Source organism: Puma concolor, chromosome C2 (assembly GCF_028749965.1).
Source record: "Puma concolor isolate L17-30 chromosome C2, mPumCon1.1.hap2, whole genome shotgun sequence".
In the NCBI taxonomy this organism is placed as follows: Eukaryota; Metazoa; Chordata; class Mammalia; order Carnivora; family Felidae; genus Puma; species Puma concolor.
Window position 1 is genome coordinate 159,104,075 of NC_141675.1, and position 12,280 is coordinate 159,116,354.

The following is a 12,280-nucleotide window of genomic DNA, read 5'->3' on the forward strand; positions in this document are numbered from 1 at the left end:
CCCACCGCCTCAGGTGGTGGCTCACCAGGACCTGTGGAAGGGCCAGTCCAGGGGGTCCCAGGGGAGGCGGGCCACCTGGCCCTGAGGCAAGGCCACAGCCTTTCCCCTGGGGGCGCACGGGGCACCTGATCTGGTCCTGCTGCCCGGGACACAGCCCCGCGGCCTCCCGTGGGGGCAGCCACCAGTCACCCTCACGACTCAGGCCACGTGGGGTGGGGAAGGCCCAGGGTGGGGGCCGCCCACGGGGGTGCCGCCTGGAGGCTTCCCCGGGGCTGGGGTCGCCTGGCTGGCCTGTGCATGGGATGTAAGGGTCTCTCCCTTCTCGGGGGAATGAGGGGAGGCTTGGCTGAGAGTAAAAGTCAGCGCCTATGCAGCCAGCAGGGTCCTGAAACCGAGGGCGCCGTGAGGAGTCTAGGCTACCGCGGGAAAACAAAACTCGGGCCTCCCCAAGGCAGGTGACCCAGAAAGTCCTTCAAACATACTCTGGGTCCCTGGTTTTTGTCTCCAAATACTTCAGCTCCTTGTCTGTGCCGTCAGGGGTGGGTTTTCTGCTGGGGGTGAACCTGGCAAACAGCCGCTGTCCTGGTGGGAGCTCTCCTCTGCGAGCTGGGGTCCCTGGAGGCAGGCCCCCCTCAGAGGCAGGGTCCCCCGGAGGCAAGGCCCCCCCAGAGGCAGAGTCCCCCGGAGGCAGGCCCCCCCAGAGTCAGGGTCCCCCGAAGGTAGGGCCCCCCCCAGAGACACGGTCCCCCGAAGGCAGGGCCCCCCCCAGAGACAGGGTCCCCTGAAGGTAGGGCCCCCCCCCAGAGACACGGTCCCCCGGAGGCAGGGCCCCCCCCAGAGACACGGTCCCCCGAAGGTAGGGCCCCCCCCAGAGACACGGTCCCCCGGAGGCAGGGCCCCCCCCCCAGAGACACGGTCCCCCGAAGGTAGGGCCCCCCCCAGAGACACGGTCCCCCGAAGGTAAGGCCCCCCCCAGAGACACGGTCCCCCGAAGGTAAGGCCCCCCCCCCAGAGACACGGTCCCCCGGAGGCAGGGCCCCCCCCCCGAGACAGAGTCCCCCTGAGGCAGGGCTCCCCCAGAAGCAGGGTCCCCCGAAGGTAGGGCCCCCCCCAGAGACACGGTCCCCCGAAGGTAGGGCCCCCCCCAGAGACACGGTCCCCCGAAGGTAAGGCCCCCCCCCCAGAGACACGGTCCCCCGGAGGCAGGGCCCCCCCCCAGAGACAGAGTCCCCCTGAGGCAGGGCTCCCCCAGAAGCAGGGTCCCCCGGAGGCAGGGCCTCCCCAGAGACAGGGTCCTCCGGAGGCAGGGCCCCCCCAGAGGCAGGGTCCCCCAGAGGCAGGGCCCCCCCCAGAGGCAGGATGCCCCCCAGAGACAGGGTCTCCTGGAGGCAGGGCCCCCCAGAGGCAAGCCCCCCCACAGACAGGTCCCCCGGAGGCAGACACTGTGGGAAGGTGCGTGAGTGTGAGCAGGGGCGGCAGGGCCACGGGTTGGGGGCCAGGACTGTGGGAATTGTCCACAGCCTTTCTGGAATCAAAACACTGGCAAATGTCAAAAAGTGCGTAATTTGTTTTACTGAAACAGGCTGCTTATTTATGTTTGGAAGGCCGGCTTCAAGGACCCGTCTGGGCCCTCCTTAGATGATAATGTCAACAGAAACACAAACAGATAGGGGGTGGGGTGGTCTGGGGGCTCCTCGGAATGAAGTGCAGACAGGAATTCGTGCTGGTCGCAGGCAGAGAAACTCCACGTGGACCAAACTACTCTCTGGACCTGGCCACTGCGGTGAATGTTCCCAGCTGAGTTCCAGAACCTGCAGAGAGCTGATCGGATCCAGCCCAAGAGAACCAGAAGGGGGTGGGCTGTCCTTTATCCCGTGTTCCCTCAGCCTGATGGGCGGTAGCTGGGGTGCAACCCCCCACCCCCACCCCGACCCCCAGGGTGGCTGTGGATTCAGGCAAGGCCCCGCCGCTGTGGCCGCGGCTTCTCTCGCTCCCTCCCTCGCCCCAGATGGTGTGGCTGATGCTGTCCCTCTGTGTCATGGTGAGTACCCCATACCCTCCGGTGTGTCCCCTCCTGCGGGCTTCCCTTCTCGGCCAGGTGGTGTCTCCACTCCCCAGCCTCTTCTGTGCCCCTTCGGAGGGTCCAGGCTCCCCTCAAGTGTCCCGCTTCTCAACAATGTGGTCACAAACACACAACCCAGGTGGGAGCCGCCCTCCCATCTCTCCGGCTCCGCGGAAGGCAGAGGGCACACAGGCTGGTGGACGTGACATCTTCTTTTCAGAAGCACAGGCAGAGGCACGTGATCATTTCCTGCGAAAGGTGTCCTGTCTTTACTGACATGAAATGCTACTGTCGGCGTTTCTTCAATTCCCACAAATAATATGGTTCTGTCTCTAGTCTTTGGGTCCTGACCCCGCGGACCTGCCCGTGTCACAATCCACTGCCTAGGATGGCTTTATCGCCAGTTCCTTTTCTGTGTCCTTTTAAACACACCTCTCAGCTAATCTTGTACATTTTCTCTGTCATATAAAGTTTAGCGGCAGCTGCAAGAAACCAGTCCTGTCAGGAATCTTGTTGGGATCGCACTGAGTGTATGGGCACATTTGGGAAAATCGACATTGGTATGCCGCGGAGTCCTGCTCAGGAATGGGTCTTTTGACTTATTGGGATCTCAGTGAACTTGTCTAGTTTTCTTTTATGTCAGATTTGCTCCTTCTCGATTTATTCCTGGGTTTTATTGCTGTCGCAAACGGCACCCTTTTCCCCATAAAATGTTATAATTATATAGTGTTGTTTTAATAAATGCTATATACTGACCTTAAAATCGGCCGCGTTGAATTCTAACGGCTTGCCGTTGATTCGCCAGTTTGGATTTTTCTGGTCAAACAGTCCTATAATTATGCAGATGGTTGTCGTTTTATCTCTGCCTTTCTAGTACTTGTACATCGTATATATTTTCTTGTATTATTACGTCTATTGGGAGTCCAAGATAAAATCAGGCACCTCTGTCTTGTTTCTGACTGCACGGATAGTTCCAGCCCAGGGGTCTGCAAACGAGTGCCAGGGGGTCAGATCCAGCCCACGTTGCCTCTTTTCCTAAGTAAAGTTCCACTGGCACGCAGCCGCTCCTGCCCGTTTACGTACAGGGTCACGGCTGCTCTCGTGCTTTTGTGCCACGACGGTGGCGTTGAGTGGTTGGGACGGAGGCCGGCTGGCTTGGGAGTCCTCAAAGGCTTGCCATCTGACGGTTTGCCTGGGTCTGCTGGGCCCCCACTCTAGGATCCATGAGTGTTAGCCGGCTGTCCTACTATTCTTTGCTTCCTAAAGGTCTCGTGGTTGTACGGGCTCGAAATCCAGTAATGGATACTCACTTTTGCCACGTGCTTTTTGGGGAGCTGCCCTGTCTTTGGAGATGACCAGAGATTTGCCTCTTTTTGATCTCTTAATAAAATGCACTGTACTGTAATGTTGTACGTGTTGTCTGTACTGTTGACTCACGTTGCATTCCTGAGATGAGCCATAGTTGCTCCTGGCGTGTTGGATTCTGCTTGTCGGTGCTTTTATTTGGGGCAGTTGTGTCCTAATGGAAATAATATGTCCGTATCAGCGAGCACGTGAGTGTGTTATCCCCACCACTGGTTTTTGGCTAACCGTGTGGAATGAATTGTGATGCTTCCGCCTCTGTGTGTTTGGGAGCAGGTATCTCTTGGTAACAATTCAAGTGGATCGAGTTCTTACTATGCAGCAGTCACAGTTGTACCCGTTTCACGTGCGTTCGATCTTTATTTTGCAAACCAGCCGTCAATGAGGTACTATTTTCATGTTCGTGGACGGACGAGGAACCTGAGGCCCAGTGCGTCTGAATAGCCCGCGCGAGGTCTCACCCTGCTGGTAAGACGGGAAGGTGGGATCCGAACCCAGCAGCTGGTGTCCGGAGACCCCGATCCTAAGCGCGGGTCTCCCACCTCTCCGCCGTGGAGATTATTCCTGAACGGTGGTGGAGACACAATGAAGCTGCCCGTGCCTGGTGCCTGTTGAAGGATAAACCTTTGGATATTTTTTGTCTGCTCCTGCCGCCCCACCCCAGCCATTGGACTAATTAGATTTCCTCTTTCTACCCGAGTCACTTTGTACTTCGAAAATGTATTTCCTGGGAAAATCATCCGTGTAATCCAGCTTTTAAAACTTACCGCTAGGAACTGGAAGGTGATAGTTTTGTAATTAAAAAAAATCCCCCATTCTCTTTTCCCCCTTTGTTGTGGGGGATCGTGTGTGCCCTAGGCGTGGCCCTCTGTCACCTCCTCCCGTGGAGGCTGGGCGGCAGGGGCAGGAGCGGGCGCTCGTCGTGAAGTGCAGGCCGCGGAGCCCCCAGCGGGGCCCGCAGAGGCATGCACCCTCCCCCCCCCCACCGCAGCAGAACCTGGAAGGAAAATCACTGTGATTACGGAGCTATTTGTGTTCTCCACCTTTGTCCCCATTGCCTTTATTCCAGGGATTAGCTCGTAACTTGGTTTTCGCGCATCCAGTTGAGAATGTGTCTGATGGCACAGAAGGAAGATCACCAGCACAAAGTCACTGAACACTTCACAATGATGACACGAATGCATTTTCAAGAATAAGCCATCTCCAATTCTGTGGCGGGGCGCCTGGGGCGTTCGGTGGGTTGAGCGTCAGACTCTTGACTTCGGCTCAGGTCCCGATCTCAAGGTGGTGGGATCCAGCCCCACGTGGGGCTCTGCTCTGAGGGTGCAAAGCCTGCTTGGGGTGCCCACTCCCTCCCTCTCTGCCCCTTCCCCGTTTGCTCGTGTGCACACACACTCGCACACAATCCCTTTCTGTAAAATAAAAGCACAATTTAAAAAGTTGTGTGGAACGTCCCCTTCTCTGAGTTTGGTTAATTGATGGGAACGTGCTTATCGCGAGAGGCACATAATAAAGTTACACGCCCGACACCAGCTCAAACTCTGGGAACATCTAGTTCGGGGGTGATACGAACACGCTGGGAAGCCCTGATCTGAACAAGGTCTCCCCAGAGGTGAGGCGGCCCTGGAGTGTGCGGGAGGTGGCCCTGCAGCGTGCGACCCTGGAGCGTGCGGCCCCAGAGCGTGTGCGTGCGCATGGGGCCCCGGGCACAGTGCCGGAGGCAGTCGCAGTTTGCAGGCCTCTGCTTCCCGCAGGAGCCGCTGGGCGGTGGGCGCCACATCCTGGCCCTTCTCAGTGGGAACCTTCAACACCACAGCCATGTCTGTGCAGGTATTTCCAAAGGGGCTTAGAGTCAGAGCCCCAAATAGCACCTGGGGATGTGGGGTGCCGGCGTGATTCCACAATCAAAATGGAGCTTGTGTCAAGCATAGAATATTGAAGCACAGCAAGTGAAGCCAACGCCTGGGGAGGCTCCCCGAGTCCCAGCTGGGCTGGTGAGCGCGCGGGGAGGCCCTTCTGAGCCTCTTCAGACCCTCGGAAGGTGGGCACCCGCCGCCACGCGTTGGGGGGCCCTTTGGCTGCAACCACTTCTGGATTTAAGAGGCAAACAGCCAGTGGGGAGGGAGCCAATGAAATCTGGGGTCGCCCCCGATGCTCCCTTAGCCTCAGTATCTCTGTCTGTCTGTCTGTCTTTCTCTCGAGTCCTGATCCCACCAGGCTGCTGAGCAAGGTGCACGTTTTCTGAATATAAGAAGCTTCTGGAGGTCAAGATCTGGACCCCAGACTCCTCAGAGGTCTGGATCCAGGCCTTACACTGACACCCGTGCTGCCCACTGACCTTCCTGGGACCCCGCGGCCCCTCAGAATGACGACAGTCTGGATCTGGGCGAGAGTTCCCACAGCCGGCCAGTCCCTCCGAATCCCCTGGAGCTGTCTGAGAGTGCTCCCGTCAAGGCCGCAGCGATGTCCACGTCTGATGGGACGGTGCCCTGCAAACCATAACTTCCTATCTTTGTCTCACGGAACTGGGAACGCCTGGGGCACGAGAACATCAGAAGAGCTCCTTTGAAAGCTGACAGCCACCCTCCCGCGGCGAGGGGATGGTCGGCGCCCTGGGAACCTTCTCTCTCCTGGAATCCGTCCCCAACCCCAGCGTCTAACCTGCCCCTGTTCTCCCGGGCCGGGCCCGTCAGCCCCTCCCTTTCCGTCAGGCCCAGACTCCTCTCCGCCTTGCTCATCCGCCCGGGGAGCCTCTGGCCCCGAATGCCCCCCACCCCATCCTGCAGCCGATGCCCCTGGAGAATCTGAGGACCACCAGATGGGACCCCCGCCCCACCCCGGACACCCCGGCACCCCCTCCTGGCTCCCGTTCCTTCGGCCACTAGCTCCCTCACTGCTGACCCCTCTCTGCTAGTTGACCTCCCCCCACCAGCTCTTCCGCCTTGAGCCTGGCAAACAGAACCAGAAGGTGCTTCGCGCCTGCCCTCCACAGCCCGGCCCCGGTCCCCTGTTGTCCCCTCCGCTCTCCAGCTGTGCTCCAGCCCTACGTCACCCGCCCTGGACGGTCAGCGGCCACTGCCATGTTCTAAATCTCCTGGGAGTTCACCCACCCACCCACCCCCAACTGCTTAGTTTCCGCCATTTTATTTGGTCTGGGAGAGGGCTTCCCCCCTCACGCGGGGCTCCCGCCCTGTGGCCACACCAGTGCTGCCCAGTGCACCGCTCCTGCCCCCTCACGGCGACCTTGTGGGGGGATGTCATGGGGACCCACACGGGGTCCCAGCCCCCTGCCTCAGCCCCGCCCGCAGGCTCACTGCCCCATCTTCCCGGGACTCCCACGCCCGGCCTTCCGGACCACAGCATCTTTGACTTTGGGGCAAACGCTGACCCAACCGCGTGGCTTTCCCCGGGTCCTGGGAGGCTCGGCTCCGACCAGGCCCGACAGCCGGGGGCAAGGTTTGGCCCTCGTCCCCACGGAGGCCCACGCTGCCTCTCACAAGTGTGCAGGCCTCAGTCTCCCCTTCTCCGGGACCCGCTGGCTCTCAGTGGCCTTCAGTGCTGTCCAGGCCCGGCACCGACGTTCTCAGTCATGGAGTCAGCCGGGCGCCCCGGGGGGCCAGGTTTCTCCCTCGGCCCGGGGGTGCCAGGCTTCTCTCAGTGGCCCCCACGGCGGCGACCCTGCGTGGCTGGGCAGCTCGGACCCGCCAAGGAAGGCACGATCCCGCCTGTGCCTGTGCTGGGCGACGGGGAGGGCATCAGCGGGACTCTGGCGGGGGGAGAGGGGATTTGGGATTTCTCGCAGCCATTAAAATATTTCCTTGGGGACGCTGGGGTCCTGAAGTGCAGCCTCACAACAGCCCTGCAAATGGCAGGACAGACTGAGAACGTGTTTCTAGGCGCTTTTATCTCCAAATATGCGGCGGAGAGGCTGTCCTCCCACTCACAGGAAGTGGCTCAGCCGTGGCCAGGAAACGGTCTCCCCAGCCGTACGTGGGGCCATGATGTGACCCTGGGGACCGTCCCCAAATGCGGGCCTCACACTCTGGAGGTGGACAGGCCCCTCTGGCCGGTCCCGAGGGAAGCAGCTATCACCCTGATCAGGGGTGGACGGGCGGAGCAGGGCCTTCCTGGCCACGGCCAGATGTACGGTCTAGGGGCAGGTGGGGAATCCATCACCGTCTCGGAGTCTGCAGGCTGGATGGCTTTTCCTGACATTCCCGTAATCCCGTAGCAACCCCCCGAACCAGCTCACGTCCCTGGGACTGGCCAGCAGACGCGGGGGAGGCCGGCTGCCATCCACAGAGCGCTCGGGGCAGCTCCAGGCGGGCCCAGGGGACAGGCGCGCCCAGAGCCCCACGTCCCGGGGGGCCCTGCCTCTGCCCATCCCTGTGATGTGGAGCAATGTCACCCAACCTCTCGGGGCCCCTGAGTGGGAAGAGGTGGAGGTGGCCCCTCGCGGTGTTCTTGGGAAGCAGGCACACAGTAACAGGTGCATCCCTGACAGAGGCTAGCATTTAGGGACACACAGAGGTCCCGCCTTGGCATCCGGCCCGCGGAGCCCGAATCACGACTGCCTCCTTCCCCACCATTTCCGGCACCCGTGAGCTCCTGCAAAGGTCCCCCGATTGTCTGGCGCTAGGAAGGCTGGCGAGTGCCTGTCCAAAGCAACGTGTCACCCCGGAGCCACCGGACTGGCAGAGTCAGCCCCGTGCAGGGGGCAGGCCTGCCCGGCCCACACCACGCCTGCTTATTAGGAAGGTTTAAGCAGGGCACTCACAGCCCCTTGCCGTGAGGGTGTTAGGTGCGTCCTCCTACCCCAGGCGTTCCCTCTAGAAGGTGTCATCGGCCAAGTTGTGTTCCCAAGGCCCACAGGTTGAAACCCTGGCCCCCAGAAGCTCACAATGTGCCCGTATTTGGAGGAATGGTCTTCAAAGAGGAGGTCAAGATAAAAAGATCGCTGGCGTGAGCCCTGACCCAGTCCGACCGGAGACCACAACACAGACCCGCACGGAGGGACGACTCGGGGAGGAGACGGAGGACCCCGCCAGCACCGTCACGTCGGACATCCAGCCCTCAGGGCACAGGGAACGAATGTCAGTGTCGGAGCCACTGGGTCTGTGGTATTTGTTACGGCCGCCCTCGCCGACGGATGCAGATGTCATACGTATTTTGGTTCGCTGTTGACCTTAACCCTCAGCCACCGCACATTCGGCCAAAACGGGCACGAGCTGTGCATCCGGGTCAAGGCGGCCTCTGGCGTCACAGGCCCGGCCTCCGGCAGAGGCCTCCTGGGCAGGCGTCCTGGGCTCTCACCTCGGTTTCCCCCTGAAGCAGTAATAACTTCCTGGTCTGGGGGGTTTACACGTTTTTACCCACTGGATCCTCTGAGCCTCATCCTGCACTCTGTGGATGGGAAACCGAGGCAGGCAGAGATGTTCTCTCCTCCAGGTCACACGTCTGTGCGAGTGGCAAAGCCAGCCCGGTCATCTGTCCTACGTAGTGAAAGGTGCTAGGAGCGTTCGTTGAAATAAGGCCTGAACGGCGCCTGGGGGGCTCAGCCGGTTAAGCACCCGACTTTGGCTCAGGTCACAATCTCTCCGTTTGGGAGTTTGAGCCCCGTGTCGGGTTCTCTGCTGTCAGCGCGGAACCCACTTCGGATCTGCTCTCTACCCTCTCTGCTCCTCCCCTGACTGTGCCGTCTCTCTCTCTCTCTCCCAAAAATACTAAATAAATATTAAAAAAAAAAAAAAAGTCCTGAACAAGTAAACTGGGCAAAATTATTACCTGTGAAATCGGCCACTGGGTGCGGCGTGAATGTCCCGGCGGCCTTTCCTGCAGGGAAGGGCTTGTGAGGCGTGGTCCCAGCTCCCCGTCCGCCAGGCCCCCCAGCAAGGCCCCCCACGCCTGCCCGGCCCGGGGCCCCACGGTCCACCCTCGGTGGCTGTGCTTCCGATGCCTGACACCACTCTGTCCCTTTTGGTCTCAGAACCTTCCCTTCCGGCCAGAGAACCTTCCTCCGCCTCGACAAGGAGGCCGGGGACATGGCTTTCTAGCAGGAAGCTGCTGTCGAGCCCCCCAAAGATGGTGTGTCGAGAGCCTTAAGAGACCCCCAGTCCCGGGGCCACCTTTGTCCTCAGGTGCACCTGGTTCCCAGCACCCAGCCCCCGGCCGGTCCTCACGACCTCCTCCTCCAGACCCCACATGTCAGGCCTGTGAACTCTCACAGCACGGATCTGAGGACACCTGTACGGCCGGCACTTTTAAAGCCGTTAACGGGATCGGGGCGCCCCTCCTGGGCTGACGGCTGTGTGGACGCGCACCTGTTCTAGTCACTGCCGCGTCCCCTGCGGCGGCAGCGGGGCCAACCAATGTGGGCGATGGCAGTGTATGTCTGTGGAAGGCAGGGGGGCCCTTGCTGCAGGGCTCAGCTTGCCTGAAATGGCTTTCCTCACCCTCCCAGACACGTCGGTCCCCCAGCGTCCCCGCGCACTGCTCAAACCTGGAGCCCTTTCTGCGCGGATCTCCAGGGACCGTGCGTCCAGAACTGTGACGGGTGCAACATCGTCCCTGCCTTCAGCTAACGGCTGGCCTGCCCCGTTTTCGTGGGTGCTGGTGGAAGACACGGGATGGCTGGGTCAGAGGCCAAGAACGGTTTATTAGGCACGCCTAGGACAGCCACCAGGGAATCCTTGTGGCCGTTCCCTGAGCCCGATCCCACAGGTGACGACATGATGAAGGACAGTGACATGGGCGTGTGCAGCGGGGCGGCTGTGTCACAAGAGAGAAGCCGGGATCGGGGGGCCTGACTCTTGTGGAGGGGTGCCCTGGAAAGGGCATCAGTGTCACTCACAGGTCATGCAGAGCCCCAGAGGCCCGTGGCCCCGAGCAGGCGTCTGCCACGTGGCGGTGTAGACGGCGGAACGGGTTGGTGTCAGCCCAGCACGGGGTCTCGCGGGGCTGTGTCGGCTGCCTCGATGAACGACGGCCTCTCCCACTCCTGGCCCGCGGTGCCTCCGACCCGGCCGTCCCCACGGGCGTGCCGTGTGCGAAATCCCTTCCCCCATCGCCCCAAGCCCGACCAGGGCAGCGGTGCCCTCTGTGCTCGGCCTCACGTACAGAATCATCCACATTGAGCTCCAGGCCTCTCCAGCCACGCACCCTCCGTGCCTCCTGGGGTCTCGGGCTTCTGCTTTTCCACGGCGCCCCGGCCTGACTGCCCCGTACCCCAGTGAGGACGGGGGACACACGGCTTAGAAAACAGCATAGACGTGGTCAGATTCACGCATCTTTAAAAATTACACGTGGGAGTCCACGTGTGCGTGCCGCACACGCATTCAAGAACTTGCACTTTTCTGGGTCTTGCCCAATCAGCAGCTCACAGCAGGCTGGAGGCAGGGGCCCCCGAGCCACGGGACAGGTGTACCATTTCAGTCACGTGTCACGTACGTAGATGGGACTCATGGACGTGGTGTCCCAGTCATGTGTCAGGCACACGGACCCTGGGCGTGGTTAAAAACCACCTTTGTTTTTCAGTTTCACTGCTCTTTGAGCCTTGTTCCAAAGGGACCGTTTTTCTCATGCTCCGGTTTGAAAACTGGAGCTGGGATCTAGGACTTTCTAGTCATTGTTAGTCCTGCAATTAATGCAAGATGTTTATGTCATGTCATCGGTCCCCAGGGAGTGCACATCCCACGTAGGGGACAAAGCGGCACGTGCTGAGGTGTAGACAGTCTCCTTGGCTCCTGCTGTGCAAACTCCTTTGATTCCTCGGGGGAGACTCAGACCAGGTCCTCAGGTCACCGGCCGAGGGGTCACATGTCAGACTGCACTGTCCCAATGAGAGCCTGATTCGTAGGCTCGGCTTGGGAGGTGGCTGTCCCCCAGGGCCGGGACATGCATCGCAGCCCCCGGTCTTCTCCAAGGAGCCCGCCGACCCGGCACTCGCACCCAGCCATGCCTTTCACTAGGGGCAGAGGCACGGGGTGGGGGTCCAGCAGCCTGTTCTCGGCCTCTGCAGGGAGGACTCCTCTAAGGAGACCGTGCAGTTGCATCTGGGCAGCTGCTGACTGTCCTGGGGCCACGGCACAAGTGTCCAACCCAACACCCTGTTGCAATTACCGCTGTGATCTCAAAAAATTTCACAGTTCTGACTCCATGTGGAATTAATTTGATAACTGGCAGAGACAGGAGTCCTTTGTAAAATATGTTTGCGAACGATTAGCTGGTGTCTCCAGTCTGGAGCCGTGGTTACGGGTTGGGGTCTCATACACGAGCGAACAGCCTGGGGTCCGGGGAGAGACGCGGGGTCCCACACTGACCGCCAACCTGGGACCAGGGCAGGGCTGGGTGCGAGCTACAGTTAGGCGTCGTTCCTGCCCTCCCAGAACTGCCCGAGGGGCGGCCAGGAGGGGCCAGGCAGTGGGGCAGGACGTGTAGACTCAGGAGCAAGGCCGCTGTGGGCCACGTGTGGCTGTGAACCCTGCGCTGGGGCTCGGCCAGTTGGACCCAGCCTCCGGGAGTTGGGTACTAGGCGGGAGGCCCGGGGACAGCGGGACACTGACCATCGGGTCTGCCGGGCATGGTGGCCGTGGTGTGGGTGGTGGGCAGGTGGACCTGGGCCCTGCCGCAGGGGACGTACAGATAAGCACGCAGGGCTCCGCCTCCCCGGTGGGAGTCCACACGGCCTCCTGCCCCCCACGCCAAAGCCGTAGATCAGGGCTCTGGGAGGGCGGTGGGAATGTGGGTTTTTAAGAAGTCCTTGAGGAGAGTCTGACCACCAGGGAACTGAGGGCTCAGTTATCGGGCGGGTTAGGGGCTCCTCCTGGGTCTCCGAGGCTACCCCAATCCAGCCCATGA

General features: G+C 60.8%; 1 long non-coding RNA gene across 1 annotated transcript; it reads left to right on the forward strand.

Moving 5' to 3' along the window:
• The first annotated feature begins 1,694 nt into the window (after positions 1–1,694).
• On the forward strand, positions 1,695–4,865 carry LOC147577671 (uncharacterized). The gene is made up of 3 exons (XR_015240517.1): positions 1,695–2,041; positions 3,800–3,892; positions 4,494–4,865. It is a non-coding gene; the product is annotated as an uncharacterized LOC147577671 (long non-coding RNA).
• The last annotated feature ends 7,415 nt before the right edge of the window (positions 4,866–12,280 follow it).